This window comes from Eleutherodactylus coqui, unplaced genomic scaffold, assembly GCF_035609145.1.
Source record: "Eleutherodactylus coqui strain aEleCoq1 unplaced genomic scaffold, aEleCoq1.hap1 HAP1_SCAFFOLD_117, whole genome shotgun sequence".
Classification (NCBI taxonomy): domain Eukaryota; kingdom Metazoa; phylum Chordata; class Amphibia; order Anura; family Eleutherodactylidae; genus Eleutherodactylus; species Eleutherodactylus coqui.
Window position 1 is genome coordinate 190,195 of NW_027102100.1, and position 18,153 is coordinate 208,347.

The following is an 18,153-nucleotide window of genomic DNA, read 5'->3' on the forward strand; positions in this document are numbered from 1 at the left end:
GCAGTGCGAACGCACCTCCGAAACGGAAAGAAACCTACTCACGGCCTTAAAAGTCAACGGGACCTGGGATTCCCAGCCGGTCACCCATACTGGTACTTGCCAGGCCTCAAGCTGGCTGGCGGCCGCGATCTGACGAGAGCAGGTACATTCAGCTTAGAATGCCCGTTGACAGCTCCTCCTCCTTTCCTATGGGCTTTCTGCAGTGCGAACGCACCTCCGAAAAGGAAAGCAACCTACTCACGGCCTTAAAAGTCAACGGGACCTGGGATTCCCAGCCGGTCACCCATACTGGTACTTGCCAGGCCTCAAGCAGGCTGGCGGCCGCGATCTGACGAGAGCAGGCACATTCAGCTTAGAATGCTCGTTGACAGCTCCTCCTCCTTTCCTATGGGCTTTCTGCAGTGCGAACGCACCTCCGAAAAGGAAAGAAACCTACTCACGGCCTTAAAAGTCAACGGGACCTGGGATTCCCAGCCGGTCACCCACACTGGTACTTGCCAGGCCTCAAGCTGGCTGGCGGCCGCGATCTGACGAGAGCAGGCACATTCAGCTTAGAATGCCCGTTGACAGCTCCTCCTCCTTTCCTATGGGCTTTCTGCAGTGCGAACGCACCTCCGAAAAGGAAAGAAACCTACTCACGGCCTTAAAAGTCAACGGGACCTGGGATTCCCAGCCGGTCACCCATACTGGTACTTGCCAGGCCTCAAGCTGGCTGGCGGCCGCGATCTGACGAGAGCAGGCACATTCAGCTTAGAATGCCCGTTGACAGCTCCTCCTCCTTTCCTATGGGCTTTCTGCAGTGCGAACGCACCTCCGAAAAGGAAAGAAACCTACTCACGGCCTTAAAAGTCAACGGGACCTGGGATTCCCAGCCGGTCACCCATACTGGTACTTGCCAGGCCTCAAGCTGGCTGACGGCCGCGATCTGACGAGAGCAGGCACATTCAGCTTAGAATGCCCGTTGACAGCTCCTCCTCCTTTCCTATGGGCTTTCTGCAGTGCGAACGCACTTCCGAAAAGGAAAGAAACCTACTCACGGCCTTAAAAGTCAACGGGACCTGGGATTCCCAGCCGGTCACCCATACTGGTACTTGCCAGGCCTCAAGCTGGCTGGCGGCCGCGATCTGACGAGAGCAGGCACATTCAGCTTAGAATGCCCGTTGACAGCTCCTCCTCCTTTCCTATGGGCTTTCTGCAGTGTGAACGCACCTCCGAAAAGGAAAGAAACCTACTCACGGCCTTAAAAGTCAACGGGACCTGGGATTCCCAGCCGGTCACCCATACTGGTACTTGCCAGGCCTCAAGCTGGCTGGCGGCCGCGATCTGACGAGAGCAGGCACATTCAGCTTAGAATGCCCGTTGACAGCTCCTCCTCCTTTCCTATGGGCTTTCTGCAGTGCGAACGCACCTCCGAAAAGGAAAGCAAACTACTCACGGCCTTAAAAGTCAACGGGACCTGGGATTCCCAGCCGGTCACCCATACTGGTACTTGCCACGCCTCAAGCTGGCTGGCGGCCGCGATCTGTCGAGAGCAGGCACATTCAGCTTAGAATGCCCGTTGACAGCTCCTCCTCCTTTCCTACGGGCTTTCTGCAGTGCGAACGCACCTCCGAAAAGGAAAGAAACCTACTCACGGCCTTAAAAGTCAACGGGACCTGGGATTCCCAGCCGGTCACCCATACTGGTACTTGCCAGGCCTCAAGCTGGCTGGCGGCCGCGATCTGACGAGAGCAGGCACATTCAGCTTAGAATGCCCGTTGACAGCTCCTCCTCCTTTCCTATGGGCTTTCTGCAGTGCGAACGCACCTCCAAAAAGGAAAGAAACCTACTCACGGCCTTAAAAGTCAACGGGACCTGGGATTCCCAGCCGGTCACCCATACTGGTACTTGCCAGGCCTCAAGCTGGCTGGCGGCCGCGATCTGACGAGAGCAGGCACATTCAGCTTAGAATGCCCGTTGACAGCTCCTCCTCCTTTCCTATGGGCTTTCTGCAGTGTGAACGCACCTCCGAAAAGGAAAGAAACCTACTCACGGCCTTAAAAGTCAACGGGACCTGGGATTTCCAGCCGGTCACCCATACTGGTACTTGCCAGGCCTCAAGCTGGCTGGCGGCCGCGATCTGACGAGAGCAGGCACATTCAGCTTAGAATGCCCGTTGACAGCTCCTCCTCCTTTCCTATGGGCTTTCTGCAGTGCGAACGCACCTCCGAAAAGGAAAGCAACCTACTCACGGCCTTAAAATTCAACGGGACATGGGATTCCCAGCCGGTCACCCATACTGGTACTTGCCAGGCCTCAAGCTGGCTGGCGGCCGCGATCTGACGAGAGCAGGCACATTCAGCTTAGAATGCCCGTTGAGAGCTCCTCCTCCTTTCCTATGGGCTTTCTGCAGTGCGAACGCACCTCCAAAAAGGAAAGAAACCTACTCACGGCCTTAAAAGTCAACGGGACCTGGGATTCCCAGCCGGTCACCCATACTGGTACTTGCCAGGCCTCAAGCTGGCTGGCGGCCGCGATCTGACGAGAGCAGGCACATTCAGCTTAGAATGCCCGTTGACAGCTCCTCCTCCTTTCCTATGGGCTTTCTGCAGTGCGAACGCACCTCCGAAAAGGAAAGAAACCTACTCACGGCCTTAAAAGTCAACGGGACCTGGGATTCCCAGCCGGTCACCCATACTGGTACTTGCCAGGCCTCAAGCTGGCTGGCGGCCGCGATCTGACGAGAGCAGGCACATTCAGCTTAGAATGCCCGTTGACAGCTCCTCCTCCTTTCCTATGGGCTTTCTGCAGTGCGAACGCACCTCCGAAAAGGAAAGCAACCTACTCACGGCCTTAAAAGTCAACGGGACCTGGGATTCCCAGCCGGTCACCCATACTGGTACTTGCCAGGCCTCAAGCTGGCTGGCGGCCGCGATCTGACGAGAGCAGGCACATTCAGCTTAGAATGTCCATTGACAGCTCCTCCTCCTTTCCTATGGGCTTTCTGCAGTGCGAACGCACCTCCGAAAAGGAAAGAAACCTACTCACGGCCTTAAAAGTCAACGGGACCTGGGATTCCCAGCCGGTCAACCATACTGGTACTTGCCAGGCCTCAAGCTGGCTGGCGGCCGCGATCTGACGAGAGCAGGCACATTCAGCTTAGAATGCCCGTTGACAGCTCCCCCTCCTTTCCTATGGGCTTTCTGCAGTGCGAACGCACCTCCGAAAAGGAAAGAAACCTACTCACGGCCTTAAAAGTCAACGGGACCTGGGATTCCCAGCCGGTCACCCATACTGGTACTTGCCAGGCCTCAAGCTGGCTGGCGGCCGCGATCTGACGAGAGCAGGCACATTCAGCTTAGAATGCCCGTTGACAGCTCCTCCTCCTTTCCTATGGGCTTTCTGCAGTGCGAACGCACCTCCGAAACGGAAAGAAACCTACTCACGGCCTTAAAAGTCAACGGGACCTGGGATTCCCAGCCGGTCACCCATACTGGTACTTGCCAGGCCTCAAGCTGGCTGGCGGCCGCGATCTGACGAGAGCAGGCACATTCAGCTTAGAATGCCCGTTGACAGCTCCTCCTCCTTTCCTATGGGCTTTCTGCAGTGCGAACGCACCTCCGAAAAGGAAAGAAACCTACTCACGGCCTTAAAAGTCAACGGGACCTGGGATTCCCAGCCGGTCACCCATACTGGTACTTGCCAGGCCTCAAGCTGGCTGGCGGCCGCGATCTGACGAGAGCAGGCACATTCAGCTTAGAATGCCCGTTGACAGCTCCTCCTCCTTTCCTATGGGCTTTCTGCAGTGCGAACGCACCTCCGAAAAGGAAAGAAACCTACTCACGGCCTTAAAAGTCAACGGGACCTGGGATTCCCAGCCGGTCACCCATACTGGTACTTGCCAGGCCTCAAGCTGGCTGGCGGCCGCAATCTGACGAGAGCAGGCACATTCAGCTTAGAATGCCCGTTGACAGCTCCTCCTCCTTTCCTATGGGCTTTCTGCAGTGCGAACGCACCTCCGAAAAGGAAAGAAACCTACTCACGGGCTTAAAAGTCAACGGGACCTGGGATTCCCAGCCGGTCACCCATACTGGTACTTGCCAGGCCTCAAGCTGGCTTGCGGCCACGATCTGACGAGAGCAGGCACATTCAGCTTAGAATGCCCGTTGACAGCTCCTCCTCCTTTCCTATGGGCTTTCTGCAGTGCGAACGCACCTCCGAAAAGGAAAGAAACCTACTCACGGCCTTAAAAGTCAACGGGACCTGGGATTCCCAGCCGGTCACCCATACTGGTACTTGCCAGGCCTCAAACTGGCTGGCGGCCGCGATCTGACGAGAGCAGGCACATTCAGCTTAGAATGCCCGTTGACAGCTCCTCCTCCTTTCCTATGGGCTTTCTGCAGTGCGAACGCACCTCCGAAACGGAAAGAAACCTACTCACGGCCTTAAAAGTCAACGGGACCTGGGATTCCCAGCCGGTCACCCATACTGGTACTTGCCAGGCCTCAAGCTGGCTGGCGGCCGCGATCTGACGAGAGCAGGCACATTCAGCTTAGAATGCCCGTTGACAGCTCCTCCTCCTTTCCTATGGGCTTTCTGCAGTGCGAACGCACCTCCGAAAAGGAAAGAAACCTACTCACGGCCTTAAAAGTCAACGGGACCTGGGATTCCCAGCCGGTCACCCATACTGGTACTTGCCAGGCCTCAAGCTGGCTGGCGGCCGCGATCTGACGAGCGCAGGCACATTCAGCTTAGAATGCCCGTTGACAGCTCCTCCTCCTTTCCTATGGGCTTTCTGCAGTGCGAACGCACCTCCGAAAAGGAAAGCAACCTACTCACGGCCTTAAAAGTCAACGGGACCTGGGATTCCCAGCCGGTCACCCATACTGGTACTTGCCAGGCCTCAAGCTGGCTGGCGGCCGCGATCTGACGAGAGCAGGCACATTCAGCTTAGAATGCCCGTTGACAGCTCCTCCTCCTTTCCTATGGGCTTTCTGCAGTGCGAACGCACCTCCGAAACGGAAAGAAACCTACTCACGGCCTTAAAAGTCAACGGGACCTGGGATTCCCAGCCGGTCACCCATACTGGTACTTGCCAGGCCTCAAGCTGGCTGGCGGCCGCGATCTGACGAGAGCAGGTACATTCAGCTTAGAATGCCCGTTGACAGCTCCTCCTCCTTTCCTATGGGCTTTCTGCAGTGCGAACGCACCTCCGAAAAGGAAAGCAACCTACTCACGGCCTTAAAAGTCAACGGGACCTGGGATTCCCAGCCGGTCACCCATACTGGTACTTGCCAGGCCTCAAGCAGGCTGGCGGCCGCGATCTGACGAGAGCAGGCACATTCAGCTTAGAATGCTCGTTGACAGCTCCTCCTCCTTTCCTATGGGCTTTCTGCAGTGCGAACGCACCTCCGAAAAGGAAAGAAACCTACTCACGGCCTTAAAAGTCAACGGGACCTGGGATTCCCAGCCGGTCACCCACACTGGTACTTGCCAGGCCTCAAGCTGGCTGGCGGCCGCGATCTGACGAGAGCAGGCACATTCAGCTTAGAATGCCCGTTGACAGCTCCTCCTCCTTTCCTATGGGCTTTCTGCAGTGCGAACGCACCTCCGAAAAGGAAAGAAACCTACTCACGGCCTTAAAAGTCAACGGGACCTGGGATTCCCAGCCGGTCACCCATACTGGTACTTGCCAGGCCTCAAGCTGGCTGGCGGCCGCGATCTGACGAGAGCAGGCACATTCAGCTTAGAATGCCCGTTGACAGCTCCTCCTCCTTTCCTATGGGCTTTCTGCAGTGCGAACGCACCTCCGAAAAGGAAAGAAACCTACTCACGGCCTTAAAAGTCAACGGGACCTGGGATTCCCAGCCGGTCACCCATACTGGTACTTGCCAGGCCTCAAGCTGGCTGACGGCCGCGATCTGACGAGAGCAGGCACATTCAGCTTAGAATGCCCGTTGACAGCTCCTCCTCCTTTCCTATGGGCTTTCTGCAGTGCGAACGCACTTCCGAAAAGGAAAGAAACCTACTCACGGCCTTAAAAGTCAACGGGACCTGGGATTCCCAGCCGGTCACCCATACTGGTACTTGCCAGGCCTCAAGCTGGCTGGCGGCCGCGATCTGACGAGAGCAGGCACATTCAGCTTAGAATGCCCGTTGACAGCTCCTCCTCCTTTCCTATGGGCTTTCTGCAGTGTGAACGCACCTCCGAAAAGGAAAGAAACCTACTCACGGCCTTAAAAGTCAACGGGACCTGGGATTCCCAGCCGGTCACCCATACTGGTACTTGCCAGGCCTCAAGCTGGCTGGCGGCCGCGATCTGACGAGAGCAGGCACATTCAGCTTAGAATGCCCGTTGACAGCTCCTCCTCCTTTCCTATGGGCTTTCTGCAGTGCGAACGCACCTCCGAAAAGGAAAGCAAACTACTCACGGCCTTAAAAGTCAATGGGACCTGGGATTCCCAGCCGGTCACCCATACTGGTACTTGCCACGCCTCAAGCTGGCTGGCGGCCGCGATCTGTCGAGAGCAGGCACATTCAGCTTAGAATGCCCGTTGACAGCTCCTCCTCCTTTCCTACGGGCTTTCTGCAGTGCGAACGCACCTCCGAAAAGGAAAGAAACCTACTCACGGCCTTAAAAGTCAACGGGACCTGGGATTCCCAGCCGGTCACCCATACTGGTACTTGCCAGGCCTCAAGCTGGCTGGCGGCCGCGATCTGACGAGAGCAGGCACATTCAGCTTAGAATGCCCGTTGACAGCTCCTCCTCCTTTCCTATGGGCTTTCTGCAGTGCGAACGCACCTCCAAAAAGGAAAGAAACCTACTCACGGCCTTAAAAGTCAACGGGACCTGGGATTCCCAGCCGGTCACCCATACTGGTACTTGCCAGGCCTCAAGCTGGCTGGCGGCCGCGATCTGACGAGAGCAGGCACATTCAGCTTAGAATGCCCGTTGACAGCTCCTCCTCCTTTCCTATGGGCTTTCTGCAGTGTGAACGCACCTCCGAAAAGGAAAGAAACCTACTCACGGCCTTAAAAGTCAACGGGACCTGGGATTTCCAGCCGGTCACCCATACTGGTACTTGCCAGGCCTCAAGCTGGCTGGCGGCCGCGATCTGACGAGAGCAGGCACATTCAGCTTAGAATGCCCGTTGACAGCTCCTCCTCCTTTCCTATGGGCTTTCTGCAGTGCGAACGCACCTCCGAAAAGGAAAGCAACCTACTCACGGCCTTAAAATTCAACGGGACATGGGATTCCCAGCCGGTCACCCATACTGGTACTTGCCAGGCCTCAAGCTGGCTGGCGGCCGCGATCTGACGAGAGCAGGCACATTCAGCTTAGAATGCCCGTTGAGAGCTCCTCCTCCTTTCCTATGGGCTTTCTGCAGTGCGAACGCACCTCCAAAAAGGAAAGAAACCTACTCACGGCCTTAAAAGTCAACGGGACCTGGGATTCCCAGCCGGTCACCCATACTGGTACTTGCCAGGCCTCAAGCTGGCTGGCGGCCGCGATCTGACGAGAGCAGGCACATTCAGCTTAGAATGCCCGTTGACAGCTCCTCCTCCTTTCCTATGGGCTTTCTGCAGTGCGAACGCACCTCCGAAAAGGAAAGAAACCTACTCACGGCCTTAAAAGTCAACGGGACCTGGGATTCCCAGCCGGTCACCCATACTGGTACTTGCCAGGCCTCAAGCTGGCTGGCGGCCGCGATCTGACGAGAGCAGGCACATTCAGCTTAGAATGCCCGTTGACAGCTCCTCCTCCTTTCCTATGGGCTTTCTGCAGTGCGAACGCACCTCCGAAAAGGAAAGCAACCTACTCACGGCCTTAAAAGTCAACGGGACCTGGGATTCCCAGCCGGTCACCCATACTGGTACTTGCCAGGCCTCAAGCTGGCTGGCGGCCGCGATCTGACGAGAGCAGGCACATTCAGCTTAGAATGTCCATTGACAGCTCCTCCTCCTTTCCTATGGGCTTTCTGCAGTGCGAACGCACCTCCGAAAAGGAAAGCAACCTACTCACGGCCTTAAAAGTCAACGGGACCTGGGATTCCCAGCCGGTCACCCATACTGGTACTTGCCAGGCCTCAAGCTGGCTGGCGGCCGCGATCTGACGAGAGCAGGCACATTCAGCTTAGAATGCCCGTTGAGAGCTCCTCCTCCTTTCCTATGGGCTTTCTGCAGTGCGAACGCACCTCCAAAAAGGAAAGAAACCTACTCACGGCCTTAAAAGTCAACGGGACCTGGGATTCCCAGCCGGTCACCCATACTGGTACTTGCCAGGCCTCAAGCTGGCTGGCGGCCGCGATCTGACGAGAGCAGGCACATTCAGCTTAGAATGCCCGTTGACAGCTCCTCCTCCTTTCCTATGGGCTTTCTGCAGTGCGAACGCACCTCCGAAAAGGAAAGAAACCTACTCACGGCCTTAAAAGTCAACGGGACCTGGGATTCCCAGCCGGTCACCCATACTGGTACTTGCCAGGCCTCAAGCTGGCTGGCGGCCGTGATCTGACGAGAGCAGGCACATTCAGCTTAGAATGCCCGTTGACAGCTCCTCCTCCTTTCCTATGGGCTTTCTGCAGTGCGAACGCACCTCCGAAAAGGAAAGCAACCTACTCACGGCCTTAAAAGTCAACGGGACCTGGGATTCCCAGCCGGTCACCCATACTGGTACTTGCCAGGCCTCAAGCTGGCTGGCGGCCGCGATCTGACGAGAGCAGGCACATTCAGCTTAGAATGTCCATTGACAGCTCCTCCTCCTTTCCTATGGGCTTTCTGCAGTGCGAACGCACCTCCGAAAAGGAAAGAAACCTACTCACGGCCTTAAAAGTCAACGGGACCTGGGATTCCCAGCCGGTCACCCATACTGGTACTTGCCAGGCCTCAAGCTGGCTGGCGGCCGCGATCTGACGAGAGCAGGCGCATTCAGCTTAGAATTCCCGTTGACAGCTCCTCCTCCTTTCCTATGGGCTTTCTGCAGTGCGAACGCACCTCCGAAAAGGAAAGAAACCTACTCACGGCCTTAAAAGTCAACGGGACCTGGGATTCCCAGCCGGTCACCCATACTGGTACTTGCCAGGCCTCAAGCTGGCTGGCGGCCGCGATCTGACGAGAGCAGGCACATTCAGCTTAGAATGCCCGTTGACAGCTCCTCCTCCTTTCCTATGGGCTTTCTGCAGTGCGAACGCACCTCCGAAAAGGAAAGAAACCTACTCACGGCCTTAAAAGTCAACGGGACCTGGGATTCCCAGCCGGTCACCCATACTGGTACTTGCCAGGCCTCAAGCTGGCTGGCGGCCGCGATCTGACGAGAGCAGGCACATTCAGCTTAGAATGCCCGTTGACAGCTCCTCCTCCTTTCCTATGGGCTTTCTGCAGTGCGAACGCACCTCCGAAAAGGAAAGAAACCTACTCACGGCCTTAAAAGTCAACGGGACCTGGGATTCCCAGCCGGTCACCCATACTGGTACTTGCCAGGCCTCAAGCTGGCTGGCGGCCGCGATCTGACGAGCGCAGGCACATTCAGCTTAGAATGCCCGTTGACAGCTCCTCCTCCTTTCCTATGGGCTTTCTGCAGTGCGAACGCACCTCCGAAAAGGAAAGCAACCTACTCACGGCCTTAAAAGTCAACGGGACCTGGGATTCCCAGCCGGTCACCCATACTGGTACTTGCCAGGCCTCAAGCTGGCTGGCGGCCGCGATCTGACGAGAGCAGGCACATTCAGCTTAGAATGCCCGTTGACAGCTCCTCCTCCTTTCCTATGGGCTTTCTGCAGTGCGAACGCACCTCCGAAAAGGAAAGAAACCTACTCACGGCCTTAAAAGTCAACGGGACCTGGGATTCCCAGCCGGTCACCCATACTGGTACTTGCCAGGCCTCAAGCTGGCTGGCGGCCGCGATCTGACGAGAGCAGGCACATTCAGCTTAGAATGCCCGTTGACAGCTCCTCCTCCTTTCCTATGGGCTTTCTGCAGTGCGAACGCACCTCCGAAACGGAAAGAAACCTACTCACGGCCTTAAAAGTCAACGGGACCTGGGATTCCCAGCCGGTCACCCATACTGGTACTTGCCAGGCCTCAAGCTGGCTGGCGGCCGCGATCTGACGAGAGCAGGTACATTCAGCTTAGAATGCCCGTTGACAGCTCCTCCTCCTTTCCTATGGGCTTTCTGCAGTGCGAACGCACCTCCGAAAAGGAAAGCAACCTACTCACGGCCTTAAAAGTCAACGGGACCTGGGATTCCCAGCCGGTCACCCATACTGGTACTTGCCAGGCCTCAAGCTGGCTGGCGGCCGCGATCTGACGAGAGCAGGCACATTCAGCTTAGAATGTCCATTGACAGCTCCTCCTCCTTTCCTATGGGCTTTCTGCAGTGCGAACGCACCTCCGAAAAGGAAAGCAACCTACTCACGGCCTTAAAAGTCAACGGGACCTGGGATTCCCAGCCGGTCACCCATACTGGTACTTGCCAGGCCTCAAGCTGGCTGGCGGCCGCGATCTGACGAGAGCAGGCACATTCAGCTTAGAATGCCCGTTGAGAGCTCCTCCTCCTTTCCTATGGGCTTTCTGCAGTGCGAACGCACCTCCAAAAAGGAAAGAAACCTACTCACGGCCTTAAAAGTCAACGGGACCTGGGATTCCCAGCCGGTCACCCATACTGGTACTTGCCAGGCCTCAAGCTGGCTGGCGGCCGCGATCTGACGAGAGCAGGCACATTCAGCTTAGAATGCCCGTTGACAGCTCCTCCTCCTTTCCTATGGGCTTTCTGCAGTGCGAACGCACCTCCGAAAAGGAAAGAAACCTACTCACGGCCTTAAAAGTCAACGGGACCTGGGATTCCCAGCCGGTCACCCATACTGGTACTTGCCAGGCCTCAAGCTGGCTGGCGGCCGTGATCTGACGAGAGCAGGCACATTCAGCTTAGAATGCCCGTTGACAGCTCCTCCTCCTTTCCTATGGGCTTTCTGCAGTGCGAACGCACCTCCGAAAAGGAAAGCAACCTACTCACGGCCTTAAAAGTCAACGGGACCTGGGATTCCCAGCCGGTCACCCATACTGGTACTTGCCAGGCCTCAAGCTGGCTGGCGGCCGCGATCTGACGAGAGCAGGCACATTCAGCTTAGAATGTCCATTGACAGCTCCTCCTCCTTTCCTATGGGCTTTCTGCAGTGCGAACGCACCTCCGAAAAGGAAAGAAACCTACTCACGGCCTTAAAAGTCAACGGGACCTGGGATTCCCAGCCGGTCACCCATACTGGTACTTGCCAGGCCTCAAGCTGGCTGGCGGCCGCGATCTGACGAGAGCAGGCGCATTCAGCTTAGAATTCCCGTTGACAGCTCCTCCTCCTTTCCTATGGGCTTTCTGCAGTGCGAACGCACCTCCGAAAAGGAAAGAAACCTACTCACGGCCTTAAAAGTCAACGGGACCTGGGATTCCCAGCCGGTCACCCATACTGGTACTTGCCAGGCCTCAAGCTGGCTGGCGGCCGCGATCTGACGAGAGCAGGCACATTCAGCTTAGAATGCCCGTTGACAGCTCCTCCTCCTTTCCTATGGGCTTTCTGCAGTGCGAACGCACCTCCGAAAAGGAAAGAAACCTACTCACGGCCTTAAAAGTCAACGGGACCTGGGATTCCCAGCCGGTCACCCATACTGGTACTTGCCAGGCCTCAAGCTGGCTGGCGGCCGCGATCTGACGAGAGCAGGCACATTCAGCTTAGAATGCCCGTTGACGGCTCCTCCTCCTTTCCTATGGGCTTTCTGCAGTGCGAACGCACCTCCGAAAAGGAAAGAAACCTACTCACGGCCTTAAAAGTCAACGGGACCTGGGATTCCCAGCCGGTCACCCATACTGGTACTTGCCAGGCCTCAAGCTGGCTGGCGGCCGCGATCTGACGAGAGCAGGCACATTCAGCTTAGAATGCCCGTTGACAGCTCCTCCTCCTTTCCTATGGGCTTTCTGCAGTGCGAACGCACCTCCGAAAAGGAAAGAAACCTACTCACGGCCTTAAAAGTCAACGGGACCTGGGATTCCCAGCCGGTCACCCATACTGGTACTTGCCAGGCCTCAAGCTGCCTGGCGGCCGCGATCTGACGAGAGCAGGCACATTCAGCTTAGAATGCCCGTTGACAGCTCCTCCTCCTTTCCTATGGGCTTTCTGCAGTGCGAACGCACCTCCGAAAAGGAAAGAAACCTACTCACGGCCTTAAAAGTCAACGGGACCTGGGATTCCCAGCCGGTCACCCATACTGGTACTTGCCAGGCCTCAAGCTGGCTGGCGGCCGCGATCTGACGAGAGCAGGCACATTCAGCTTAGAATGCCCGTTGACAGCTCCTCCTCCTTTCCTATGGGCTTTCTGCAGTGCGAACGCACCTCCGAAAAGGAAAGAAACCTACTCACGGCCTTAAAAGTCAACGGGACCTGGGATTCCCAGCCGGTCACCCATACTGGTACTTGCCAGGCCTCAAGCTGGCTGGCGGCCGCGATCTGACGAGAGCAGGTACATTCAGCTTAGAATGCCCGTTGACAGCTCCTCCTCCTTTCCTATGGGCTTTCTGCAGTGCGAACGCACCTCCGAAAAGGAAAGAAACCTACTCACGGCCTTAAAAGTCAACGGGACCTGGGATTCCCAGCCGGTCACCCATACTGGTACTTGCCAGGCCTCAAGCTGGCTGGCGGCCGCGATCTGACGAGAGCAGGCACATTCAGCTTAGAATGCCCGTTGACAGCTCCTCCTCCTTTCCTATGGGCTTTCTGCAGTGCGAACGCACCTCCGAAAAGGAAAGCAACCTACTCACGGCCTTAAAAGTCAACGGGACCTGGGATTCCCAGCCGGTCACCCATACTGGTACTTGCCAGGCCTCAAGCTGGCTGGCGGCCGCGATCTGACGAGAGCAGGCACATTCAGCTTAGAATGCCCGTTGACAGCTCCTCCTCCTTTCCTATGGGCTTTCTGCAGTGCGAACGCACCTCCGAAACGGAAAGAAACCTACTCACGGCCTTAAAAGTCAACGGGACCTGGGATTCCCAGCCGGTCACCCATACTGGTACTTGCCAGGCCTCAAGCTGGCTGGCGGCCGCGATCTGACGAGAGCAGGCACATTCAGCTTAGAATGCCCGTTGACAGCTCCTCCTCCTTTCCTATGGGCTTTCTGCAGTGCGAACGCACCTCCGAAAAGGAAAGCAACCTACTCACGGCCTTAAAAGTCAACGGGACCTGGGATTCCCAGCCGGTCACCCATACTGGTACTTGCCAGGCCTCAAGCTGGCTGGCGGCCGCGATCTGACGAGAGCAGGCACATTCAGCTTAGAATGCCCGTTGACAGCTCCTCCTCCTTTCCTATGGGCTTTCTGCAGTGCGAACGCACCTCCGAAAAGGAAAGAAACCTACTCACGGCCTTAAAAGTCAACGGGACCTGGGATTCCCAGCCGGTCACCCATACTGGTACTTGCCAGGCCTCAAGCTGCCTGGCGGCCGCGATCTGACGAGAGCAGGCACATTCAGCTTAGAATGCCCGTTGACAGCTCCTCCTCCTTTCCTATGGGCTTTCTGCAGTGCGAACGCACCTCCGAAAAGGAAAGAAACCTACTCACGGCCTTAAAAGTCAACGGGACCTGGGATTCCCAGCCGGTCACCCATACTGGTACTTGCCAGGCCTCAAGCTGGCTGGCGGCCGCGATCTGACGAGAGCAGGCACATTCAGCTTAGAATGCCCGTTGACAGCTCCTCCTCCTTTCCTATGGGCTTTCTGCAGTGCGAACGCACCTCCGAAAAGGAAAGAAACCTACTCACGGCCTTAAAAGTCAACGGGACCTGGGATTCCCAGCCGGTCACCCATACTGGTACTTGCCAGGCCTCAAGCTGGCTGGCGGCCGCGATCTGACGAGAGCAGGTACATTCAGCTTAGAATGCCCGTTGACAGCTCCTCCTCCTTTCCTATGGGCTTTCTGCAGTGCGAACGCACCTCCGAAAAGGAAAGAAACCTACTCACGGCCTTAAAAGTCAACGGGACCTGGGATTCCCAGCCGGTCACCCATACTGGTACTTGCCAGGCCTCAAGCTGGCTGGCGGCCGCGATCTGACGAGAGCAGGCACATTCAGCTTAGAATGCCCGTTGACAGCTCCTCCTCCTTTCCTATGGGCTTTCTGCAGTGCGAACGCACCTCCGAAAAGGAAAGCAACCTACTCACGGCCTTAAAAGTCAACGGGACCTGGGATTCCCAGCCGGTCACCCATACTGGTACTTGCCAGGCCTCAAGCTGGCTGGCGGCCGCGATCTGACGAGAGCAGGCACATTCAGCTTAGAATGCCCGTTGACAGCTCCTCCTCCTTTCCTATGGGCTTTCTGCAGTGCGAACGCACCTCCGAAACGGAAAGAAACCTACTCACGGCCTTAAAAGTCAACGGGACCTGGGATTCCCAGCCGGTCACCCATACTGGTACTTGCCAGGCCTCAAGCTGGCTGGCGGCCGCGATCTGACGAGAGCAGGCACATTCAGCTTAGAATGCCCGTTGACAGCTCCTCCTCCTTTCCTATGGGCTTTCTGCAGTGCGAACGCACCTCCGAAAAGGAAAGCAACCTACTCACGGCCTTAAAAGTCAACGGGACCTGGGATTCCCAGCCGGTCACCCATACTGGTACTTGCCAGGCCTCAAGCTGGCTGGCGGCCGCGATCTGACGAGAGCAGGCACATTCAGCTTAGAATGCCCGTTGACAGCTCCTCCTCCTTTCCTATGGGCTTTCTGCAGTGCGAACGCACCTCCGAAAAGGAAAGAAACCTACTCACGGCCTTAAAAGTCAACAGGACCTGGGATTCCCAGCCGGTCACCCATACTGGTACTTGCCAGGCCTCAAGCTGGCTGGCGGCCGCGATCTGACGAGAGCAGGCACATTCAGCTTAGAATGCCCGTTGACAGCTCCTCCTCCTTTCCTATGGGCTTTCTGCAGTGCGAACGCACCTCCGAAAAGGAAAGCAACCTGCTCACGGCCTTAAAAGTCAACGGGACCTGGGATTCCCAGCCGGTCACCCATACTGGTACTTGCCAGGCCTCAAGCTGGCTGGCGGCCGCGATCTGACGAGAGCAGGCACATTCAGCTTAGAATGCCCGTTGACAGCTCCTCCTCCTTTCCTATGGGCTTTCTGCAGTGCGAACGCACCTCCGAAACGGAAAGAAACCTACTCATGGCCTTAAAAGTCAACGGGACCTGGGATTCCCAGCCGGTCACCCATACTGGTACTTGCCAGGCCTCAAGCTGGCTGGCGGCCGCGATCTGACGAGAGCAGGCACATTCAGCTTAGAATGCCCGTTGACAGCTCCTCCTCCTTTCCTATGGGCTTTCTGCAGTGCGAACGCACCTCCGAAACGGAAAGAAACCTACTCACGGCCTTAAAAGTCAACGGGACCTGGGATTCCCAGCCGGTCACCCATACTGGTACTTGCCAGGCCTCAAGCTGGCTGGCGGCCGCGATCTGACGAGAGCAGGCACATTCAGCTTAGAATGCCCGTTGACAGCTCCTCCTCCTTTCCTATGGGCTTTCTGCAGTGCGAACGCACCTCCGAAAAGGAAAGCAACCTACTCACGGCCTTAAAAGTCAACGGGACCTGGGATTCCCAGCCGGTCACCCATACTGGTACTTGCCAGGCCTCAAGCTGGCTGGCGGCCGCGATCTGACGAGAGCAGGCACATTCAGCTTAGAATGCCCGTTGACAGCTCCTCCTCCTTTCCTATGGGCTTTCTGCAGTGCGAACGCACCTCCGAAAAGGAAAGAAACCTACTCACGGCCTTAAAAGTCAACGGGACCTGGGATTCCCAGCCGGTCACCCATACTGGTACTTGCCAGGCCTCAAGCTGACTGGCGGCCGCGATCTGACGAGAGCAGGCACATTCAGCTTAGAATGCCCGTTGACAGCTCCTCCTCCTTTCCTATGGGCTTTCTGCAGTGCGAACGCACCTCCGAAAAGGAAAGCAACCTACTCACGGCCTTAAAAGTCAACGGGACCTGGGATTCCCAGCCGGTCACCCATACTGGTACTTGCCAGGCCTCAAGCTGGCTGGCGGCCGCGATCTGACGAGAGCAGGCACATTCAGCTTAGAATGCCCGTTGACAGCTCCTCCTCCTTTCCTATGGGCTTTCTGCAGTGCGAACGCACCTCCGAAACGGAAAGAAACCTACTCACGGCCTTAAAAGTCTACGGGACCTGGGATTCCCAGCCGGTCACCCATACTGGTACTTGCCAGGCCTCAAGCTGGCTGGCGGCCGCGATCTGACGAGAGCAGGCACATTCAGCTTAGAATGCCCGTTGACAGCTCCTCCTCCTTTCCTATGGGCTTTCTGCAGTGCGAACGCACCTCCGAAAAGGAAAGAAACCTACTCACGGCCTTAAAAGTCAACGGGACCTGGGATTCCCAGCCGGTCACCCATACTGGTACTTGCCAGGCCTCAAGCTGGCTGGCGGCCGCGATCTGACGAGAGCAGGCACATTCAGCTTAGAATGTCCATTGACAGCTCCTCCTCCTTTCCTATGGGCTTTCTGCAGTGCGAACGCACCTCCGAAAAGGAAAGAAACCTACTCACGGCCTTAAAAGTCAACGGGACCTGGGATTCCCAGCCGGTCACCCATACTGGTACTTGCCAGGCCTCAAGCTGGCTGGCGGCCGCGATCTGACGAGAGCAGGCACATTCAGCTTAGAATGCCCGTTGACAGCTCCTCCTCCTTTCCTATGGGCTTTCTGCAGTGCGAACGCACCTCCGAAAAGGAAAGAAACCTACTCACGGCCTTAAAAGTCAACGGGACCTGGGATTCCCAGCCGGTCACCCATACTGGTACTTGCCAGGCCTCAAGCTGGCTGGCGGCCGCGATCTGACGAGAGCAGGCACATTCAGCTTAGAATGCCCGTTGACAGCTCCTCCTCCTTTCCTATGGGCTTTCTGCAGTGCGAACGCACCTCCGAAAAGGAAAGAAACCTACTCACGGCCTTAAAAGTCAACGGGACCTGGGATTCCCAGCCGGTCACCCATACTGGTACTTGCCAGGCCTCAAGCTGGCTGGCGGCCGCGATCTGACGAGAGCAGGCACATTCAGCTTAGAATGCCCGTTGACAGCTCCTCCTCCTTTCCTATGGGCTTTCTGCAGTGCGAACGCACCTCCGAAAAGGAAAGAAACCTACTCACGGCCTTAAAAGTCAACGGGACCTGGGATTCCCAGCCGGTCACCCATACTGGTACTTGCCAGGCCTCAAGCTGGCTGGCGGCCGCGATCTGACGAGAGCAGGTACATTCAGCTTAGAATGCCCGTTGACAGCTCCTCCTCCTTTCCTATGGGCTTTCTGCAGTGCGAACGCACCTCCGAAAAGGAAAGCAACCTACTCACGGCCTTAAAAGTCAACGGGACCTGGGATTCCCAGCCGGTCACCCATACTGGTACTTGCCAGGCCTCAAGCTGGCTGGCGGCCGCGATCTGACGAGAGCAGGCACATTCAGCTTAGAATGCCCGTTGACAGCTCCTCCTCCTTTCCTATGGGCTTTCTGCAGTGCGAACGCACCTCCGAAACGGAAAGAAACCTACTCACGGCCTTAAAAGTCAACGGGACCTGGGATTCCCAGCCGGTCACCCATACTGGTACTTGCCAGGCCTCAAGCTGGCTGGCGGCCGCGATCTGACGAGAGCAGGCACATTCAGCTTAGAATGCCCGTTGACAGCTCCTCCTCCTTTCCTATGGGCTTTCTGCAGTGCGAACGCACCTCCGAAAAGGAAAGCAACCTACTCACGGCCTTAAAAGTCAACGGGACCTGGGATTCCCAGCCGGTCACCCATACTGGTACTTGCCAGGCCTCAAGCTGGCTGGCGGCCGCGATCTGACGAGAGCAGGCACATTCAGCTTAGAATGCCCGTTGACAGCTCCTCCTCCTTTCCTATGGGCTTTCTGCAGTGCGAACGCACCTCCGAAAAGGAAAGAAACCTACTCACGGCCTTAAAAGTCAACAGGACCTGGGATTCCCAGCCGGTCACCCATACTGGTACTTGCCAGGCCTCAAGCTGGCTGGCGGCCGCGATCTGACGAGAGCAGGCACATTCAGCTTAGAATGCCCGTTGACAGCTCCTCCTCCTTTCCTATGGGCTTTCTGCAGTGCGAACGCACCTCCGAAAAGGAAAGCAACCTGCTCACGG

The 18,153-nt window shown here is 56.7% G+C and overlaps 87 pseudogenes; all 87 read right to left on the reverse strand.

Annotated features, from left to right (window-relative positions):
- Nucleotides 1-51: 51 nt before the first annotated feature.
- On the reverse strand, nucleotides 52-170 carry LOC136595723 (5S ribosomal RNA; annotated as a pseudogene).
- An 80-nt stretch (nucleotides 171-250) lies between these two features.
- LOC136597502 (5S ribosomal RNA) lies at nucleotides 251-369 on the reverse strand (annotated as a pseudogene).
- Nucleotides 370-449: 80 nt separating this feature from the next.
- On the reverse strand, nucleotides 450-568 carry LOC136596537 (5S ribosomal RNA; annotated as a pseudogene).
- An 80-nt stretch (nucleotides 569-648) lies between these two features.
- On the reverse strand, nucleotides 649-767 carry LOC136595751 (5S ribosomal RNA; annotated as a pseudogene).
- Nucleotides 768-847: 80 nt separating this feature from the next.
- LOC136596740 (5S ribosomal RNA) lies at nucleotides 848-966 on the reverse strand (annotated as a pseudogene).
- An 80-nt stretch (nucleotides 967-1,046) lies between these two features.
- LOC136595752 (5S ribosomal RNA) lies at nucleotides 1,047-1,165 on the reverse strand (annotated as a pseudogene).
- Nucleotides 1,166-1,245: 80 nt separating this feature from the next.
- Nucleotides 1,246-1,364, reverse strand: LOC136597558 (5S ribosomal RNA; annotated as a pseudogene).
- A 279-nt stretch (nucleotides 1,365-1,643) lies between these two features.
- LOC136595753 (5S ribosomal RNA) lies at nucleotides 1,644-1,762 on the reverse strand (annotated as a pseudogene).
- Nucleotides 1,763-1,842: 80 nt separating this feature from the next.
- Nucleotides 1,843-1,961, reverse strand: LOC136595754 (5S ribosomal RNA; annotated as a pseudogene).
- An 80-nt stretch (nucleotides 1,962-2,041) lies between these two features.
- Nucleotides 2,042-2,160, reverse strand: LOC136597137 (5S ribosomal RNA; annotated as a pseudogene).
- A 279-nt stretch (nucleotides 2,161-2,439) lies between these two features.
- On the reverse strand, nucleotides 2,440-2,558 carry LOC136595755 (5S ribosomal RNA; annotated as a pseudogene).
- Nucleotides 2,559-2,638: 80 nt separating this feature from the next.
- Nucleotides 2,639-2,757, reverse strand: LOC136595756 (5S ribosomal RNA; annotated as a pseudogene).
- An 80-nt stretch (nucleotides 2,758-2,837) lies between these two features.
- On the reverse strand, nucleotides 2,838-2,956 carry LOC136597198 (5S ribosomal RNA; annotated as a pseudogene).
- Nucleotides 2,957-3,036: 80 nt separating this feature from the next.
- Nucleotides 3,037-3,155, reverse strand: LOC136596887 (5S ribosomal RNA; annotated as a pseudogene).
- Nucleotides 3,156-3,235: 80 nt separating this feature from the next.
- Nucleotides 3,236-3,354, reverse strand: LOC136595757 (5S ribosomal RNA; annotated as a pseudogene).
- Nucleotides 3,355-3,434: 80 nt separating this feature from the next.
- On the reverse strand, nucleotides 3,435-3,553 carry LOC136595758 (5S ribosomal RNA; annotated as a pseudogene).
- Nucleotides 3,554-3,633: 80 nt separating this feature from the next.
- Nucleotides 3,634-3,752, reverse strand: LOC136595759 (5S ribosomal RNA; annotated as a pseudogene).
- An 80-nt stretch (nucleotides 3,753-3,832) lies between these two features.
- Nucleotides 3,833-3,951, reverse strand: LOC136597042 (5S ribosomal RNA; annotated as a pseudogene).
- Nucleotides 3,952-4,031: 80 nt separating this feature from the next.
- Nucleotides 4,032-4,150, reverse strand: LOC136597001 (5S ribosomal RNA; annotated as a pseudogene).
- Nucleotides 4,151-4,230: 80 nt separating this feature from the next.
- LOC136596698 (5S ribosomal RNA) lies at nucleotides 4,231-4,349 on the reverse strand (annotated as a pseudogene).
- Nucleotides 4,350-4,429: 80 nt separating this feature from the next.
- Nucleotides 4,430-4,548, reverse strand: LOC136595762 (5S ribosomal RNA; annotated as a pseudogene).
- Nucleotides 4,549-4,628: 80 nt separating this feature from the next.
- Nucleotides 4,629-4,747, reverse strand: LOC136597285 (5S ribosomal RNA; annotated as a pseudogene).
- An 80-nt stretch (nucleotides 4,748-4,827) lies between these two features.
- On the reverse strand, nucleotides 4,828-4,946 carry LOC136595763 (5S ribosomal RNA; annotated as a pseudogene).
- An 80-nt stretch (nucleotides 4,947-5,026) lies between these two features.
- LOC136595736 (5S ribosomal RNA) lies at nucleotides 5,027-5,145 on the reverse strand (annotated as a pseudogene).
- Nucleotides 5,146-5,225: 80 nt separating this feature from the next.
- On the reverse strand, nucleotides 5,226-5,344 carry LOC136597503 (5S ribosomal RNA; annotated as a pseudogene).
- Nucleotides 5,345-5,424: 80 nt separating this feature from the next.
- On the reverse strand, nucleotides 5,425-5,543 carry LOC136596538 (5S ribosomal RNA; annotated as a pseudogene).
- Nucleotides 5,544-5,623: 80 nt separating this feature from the next.
- Nucleotides 5,624-5,742, reverse strand: LOC136595764 (5S ribosomal RNA; annotated as a pseudogene).
- An 80-nt stretch (nucleotides 5,743-5,822) lies between these two features.
- LOC136596753 (5S ribosomal RNA) lies at nucleotides 5,823-5,941 on the reverse strand (annotated as a pseudogene).
- An 80-nt stretch (nucleotides 5,942-6,021) lies between these two features.
- LOC136595765 (5S ribosomal RNA) lies at nucleotides 6,022-6,140 on the reverse strand (annotated as a pseudogene).
- An 80-nt stretch (nucleotides 6,141-6,220) lies between these two features.
- On the reverse strand, nucleotides 6,221-6,339 carry LOC136595766 (5S ribosomal RNA; annotated as a pseudogene).
- A 279-nt stretch (nucleotides 6,340-6,618) lies between these two features.
- On the reverse strand, nucleotides 6,619-6,737 carry LOC136595768 (5S ribosomal RNA; annotated as a pseudogene).
- An 80-nt stretch (nucleotides 6,738-6,817) lies between these two features.
- LOC136595769 (5S ribosomal RNA) lies at nucleotides 6,818-6,936 on the reverse strand (annotated as a pseudogene).
- An 80-nt stretch (nucleotides 6,937-7,016) lies between these two features.
- LOC136597138 (5S ribosomal RNA) lies at nucleotides 7,017-7,135 on the reverse strand (annotated as a pseudogene).
- Nucleotides 7,136-7,414: 279 nt separating this feature from the next.
- On the reverse strand, nucleotides 7,415-7,533 carry LOC136595770 (5S ribosomal RNA; annotated as a pseudogene).
- An 80-nt stretch (nucleotides 7,534-7,613) lies between these two features.
- LOC136595771 (5S ribosomal RNA) lies at nucleotides 7,614-7,732 on the reverse strand (annotated as a pseudogene).
- Nucleotides 7,733-7,812: 80 nt separating this feature from the next.
- LOC136597204 (5S ribosomal RNA) lies at nucleotides 7,813-7,931 on the reverse strand (annotated as a pseudogene).
- An 80-nt stretch (nucleotides 7,932-8,011) lies between these two features.
- LOC136597132 (5S ribosomal RNA) lies at nucleotides 8,012-8,130 on the reverse strand (annotated as a pseudogene).
- Nucleotides 8,131-8,210: 80 nt separating this feature from the next.
- Nucleotides 8,211-8,329, reverse strand: LOC136595773 (5S ribosomal RNA; annotated as a pseudogene).
- Nucleotides 8,330-8,409: 80 nt separating this feature from the next.
- Nucleotides 8,410-8,528, reverse strand: LOC136597094 (5S ribosomal RNA; annotated as a pseudogene).
- An 80-nt stretch (nucleotides 8,529-8,608) lies between these two features.
- Nucleotides 8,609-8,727, reverse strand: LOC136597205 (5S ribosomal RNA; annotated as a pseudogene).
- An 80-nt stretch (nucleotides 8,728-8,807) lies between these two features.
- Nucleotides 8,808-8,926, reverse strand: LOC136596475 (5S ribosomal RNA; annotated as a pseudogene).
- An 80-nt stretch (nucleotides 8,927-9,006) lies between these two features.
- LOC136595775 (5S ribosomal RNA) lies at nucleotides 9,007-9,125 on the reverse strand (annotated as a pseudogene).
- An 80-nt stretch (nucleotides 9,126-9,205) lies between these two features.
- LOC136595776 (5S ribosomal RNA) lies at nucleotides 9,206-9,324 on the reverse strand (annotated as a pseudogene).
- An 80-nt stretch (nucleotides 9,325-9,404) lies between these two features.
- On the reverse strand, nucleotides 9,405-9,523 carry LOC136597286 (5S ribosomal RNA; annotated as a pseudogene).
- An 80-nt stretch (nucleotides 9,524-9,603) lies between these two features.
- LOC136595777 (5S ribosomal RNA) lies at nucleotides 9,604-9,722 on the reverse strand (annotated as a pseudogene).
- An 80-nt stretch (nucleotides 9,723-9,802) lies between these two features.
- Nucleotides 9,803-9,921, reverse strand: LOC136595778 (5S ribosomal RNA; annotated as a pseudogene).
- An 80-nt stretch (nucleotides 9,922-10,001) lies between these two features.
- Nucleotides 10,002-10,120, reverse strand: LOC136595748 (5S ribosomal RNA; annotated as a pseudogene).
- An 80-nt stretch (nucleotides 10,121-10,200) lies between these two features.
- On the reverse strand, nucleotides 10,201-10,319 carry LOC136597208 (5S ribosomal RNA; annotated as a pseudogene).
- Nucleotides 10,320-10,399: 80 nt separating this feature from the next.
- Nucleotides 10,400-10,518, reverse strand: LOC136597133 (5S ribosomal RNA; annotated as a pseudogene).
- Nucleotides 10,519-10,598: 80 nt separating this feature from the next.
- LOC136595779 (5S ribosomal RNA) lies at nucleotides 10,599-10,717 on the reverse strand (annotated as a pseudogene).
- An 80-nt stretch (nucleotides 10,718-10,797) lies between these two features.
- Nucleotides 10,798-10,916, reverse strand: LOC136597095 (5S ribosomal RNA; annotated as a pseudogene).
- Nucleotides 10,917-10,996: 80 nt separating this feature from the next.
- LOC136597209 (5S ribosomal RNA) lies at nucleotides 10,997-11,115 on the reverse strand (annotated as a pseudogene).
- An 80-nt stretch (nucleotides 11,116-11,195) lies between these two features.
- LOC136596484 (5S ribosomal RNA) lies at nucleotides 11,196-11,314 on the reverse strand (annotated as a pseudogene).
- An 80-nt stretch (nucleotides 11,315-11,394) lies between these two features.
- On the reverse strand, nucleotides 11,395-11,513 carry LOC136595780 (5S ribosomal RNA; annotated as a pseudogene).
- An 80-nt stretch (nucleotides 11,514-11,593) lies between these two features.
- LOC136595781 (5S ribosomal RNA) lies at nucleotides 11,594-11,712 on the reverse strand (annotated as a pseudogene).
- An 80-nt stretch (nucleotides 11,713-11,792) lies between these two features.
- On the reverse strand, nucleotides 11,793-11,911 carry LOC136595782 (5S ribosomal RNA; annotated as a pseudogene).
- Nucleotides 11,912-11,991: 80 nt separating this feature from the next.
- On the reverse strand, nucleotides 11,992-12,110 carry LOC136597359 (5S ribosomal RNA; annotated as a pseudogene).
- An 80-nt stretch (nucleotides 12,111-12,190) lies between these two features.
- Nucleotides 12,191-12,309, reverse strand: LOC136595784 (5S ribosomal RNA; annotated as a pseudogene).
- An 80-nt stretch (nucleotides 12,310-12,389) lies between these two features.
- On the reverse strand, nucleotides 12,390-12,508 carry LOC136595760 (5S ribosomal RNA; annotated as a pseudogene).
- An 80-nt stretch (nucleotides 12,509-12,588) lies between these two features.
- On the reverse strand, nucleotides 12,589-12,707 carry LOC136595785 (5S ribosomal RNA; annotated as a pseudogene).
- An 80-nt stretch (nucleotides 12,708-12,787) lies between these two features.
- LOC136595787 (5S ribosomal RNA) lies at nucleotides 12,788-12,906 on the reverse strand (annotated as a pseudogene).
- Nucleotides 12,907-12,986: 80 nt separating this feature from the next.
- Nucleotides 12,987-13,105, reverse strand: LOC136595788 (5S ribosomal RNA; annotated as a pseudogene).
- An 80-nt stretch (nucleotides 13,106-13,185) lies between these two features.
- Nucleotides 13,186-13,304, reverse strand: LOC136595789 (5S ribosomal RNA; annotated as a pseudogene).
- Nucleotides 13,305-13,384: 80 nt separating this feature from the next.
- Nucleotides 13,385-13,503, reverse strand: LOC136597483 (5S ribosomal RNA; annotated as a pseudogene).
- An 80-nt stretch (nucleotides 13,504-13,583) lies between these two features.
- Nucleotides 13,584-13,702, reverse strand: LOC136595790 (5S ribosomal RNA; annotated as a pseudogene).
- Nucleotides 13,703-13,782: 80 nt separating this feature from the next.
- Nucleotides 13,783-13,901, reverse strand: LOC136595774 (5S ribosomal RNA; annotated as a pseudogene).
- An 80-nt stretch (nucleotides 13,902-13,981) lies between these two features.
- LOC136595791 (5S ribosomal RNA) lies at nucleotides 13,982-14,100 on the reverse strand (annotated as a pseudogene).
- An 80-nt stretch (nucleotides 14,101-14,180) lies between these two features.
- On the reverse strand, nucleotides 14,181-14,299 carry LOC136595792 (5S ribosomal RNA; annotated as a pseudogene).
- Nucleotides 14,300-14,379: 80 nt separating this feature from the next.
- On the reverse strand, nucleotides 14,380-14,498 carry LOC136595793 (5S ribosomal RNA; annotated as a pseudogene).
- An 80-nt stretch (nucleotides 14,499-14,578) lies between these two features.
- LOC136595795 (5S ribosomal RNA) lies at nucleotides 14,579-14,697 on the reverse strand (annotated as a pseudogene).
- An 80-nt stretch (nucleotides 14,698-14,777) lies between these two features.
- LOC136596565 (5S ribosomal RNA) lies at nucleotides 14,778-14,896 on the reverse strand (annotated as a pseudogene).
- An 80-nt stretch (nucleotides 14,897-14,976) lies between these two features.
- On the reverse strand, nucleotides 14,977-15,095 carry LOC136595796 (5S ribosomal RNA; annotated as a pseudogene).
- Nucleotides 15,096-15,175: 80 nt separating this feature from the next.
- Nucleotides 15,176-15,294, reverse strand: LOC136595797 (5S ribosomal RNA; annotated as a pseudogene).
- An 80-nt stretch (nucleotides 15,295-15,374) lies between these two features.
- Nucleotides 15,375-15,493, reverse strand: LOC136595799 (5S ribosomal RNA; annotated as a pseudogene).
- An 80-nt stretch (nucleotides 15,494-15,573) lies between these two features.
- LOC136595800 (5S ribosomal RNA) lies at nucleotides 15,574-15,692 on the reverse strand (annotated as a pseudogene).
- An 80-nt stretch (nucleotides 15,693-15,772) lies between these two features.
- Nucleotides 15,773-15,891, reverse strand: LOC136597540 (5S ribosomal RNA; annotated as a pseudogene).
- An 80-nt stretch (nucleotides 15,892-15,971) lies between these two features.
- On the reverse strand, nucleotides 15,972-16,090 carry LOC136595801 (5S ribosomal RNA; annotated as a pseudogene).
- Nucleotides 16,091-16,170: 80 nt separating this feature from the next.
- LOC136596676 (5S ribosomal RNA) lies at nucleotides 16,171-16,289 on the reverse strand (annotated as a pseudogene).
- Nucleotides 16,290-16,369: 80 nt separating this feature from the next.
- LOC136597210 (5S ribosomal RNA) lies at nucleotides 16,370-16,488 on the reverse strand (annotated as a pseudogene).
- Nucleotides 16,489-16,568: 80 nt separating this feature from the next.
- On the reverse strand, nucleotides 16,569-16,687 carry LOC136595802 (5S ribosomal RNA; annotated as a pseudogene).
- An 80-nt stretch (nucleotides 16,688-16,767) lies between these two features.
- On the reverse strand, nucleotides 16,768-16,886 carry LOC136595803 (5S ribosomal RNA; annotated as a pseudogene).
- An 80-nt stretch (nucleotides 16,887-16,966) lies between these two features.
- Nucleotides 16,967-17,085, reverse strand: LOC136595804 (5S ribosomal RNA; annotated as a pseudogene).
- An 80-nt stretch (nucleotides 17,086-17,165) lies between these two features.
- On the reverse strand, nucleotides 17,166-17,284 carry LOC136595786 (5S ribosomal RNA; annotated as a pseudogene).
- An 80-nt stretch (nucleotides 17,285-17,364) lies between these two features.
- Nucleotides 17,365-17,483, reverse strand: LOC136595806 (5S ribosomal RNA; annotated as a pseudogene).
- Nucleotides 17,484-17,563: 80 nt separating this feature from the next.
- LOC136595807 (5S ribosomal RNA) lies at nucleotides 17,564-17,682 on the reverse strand (annotated as a pseudogene).
- An 80-nt stretch (nucleotides 17,683-17,762) lies between these two features.
- On the reverse strand, nucleotides 17,763-17,881 carry LOC136595808 (5S ribosomal RNA; annotated as a pseudogene).
- An 80-nt stretch (nucleotides 17,882-17,961) lies between these two features.
- Nucleotides 17,962-18,080, reverse strand: LOC136596566 (5S ribosomal RNA; annotated as a pseudogene).
- Nucleotides 18,081-18,153: the final 73 nt, after the last annotated feature.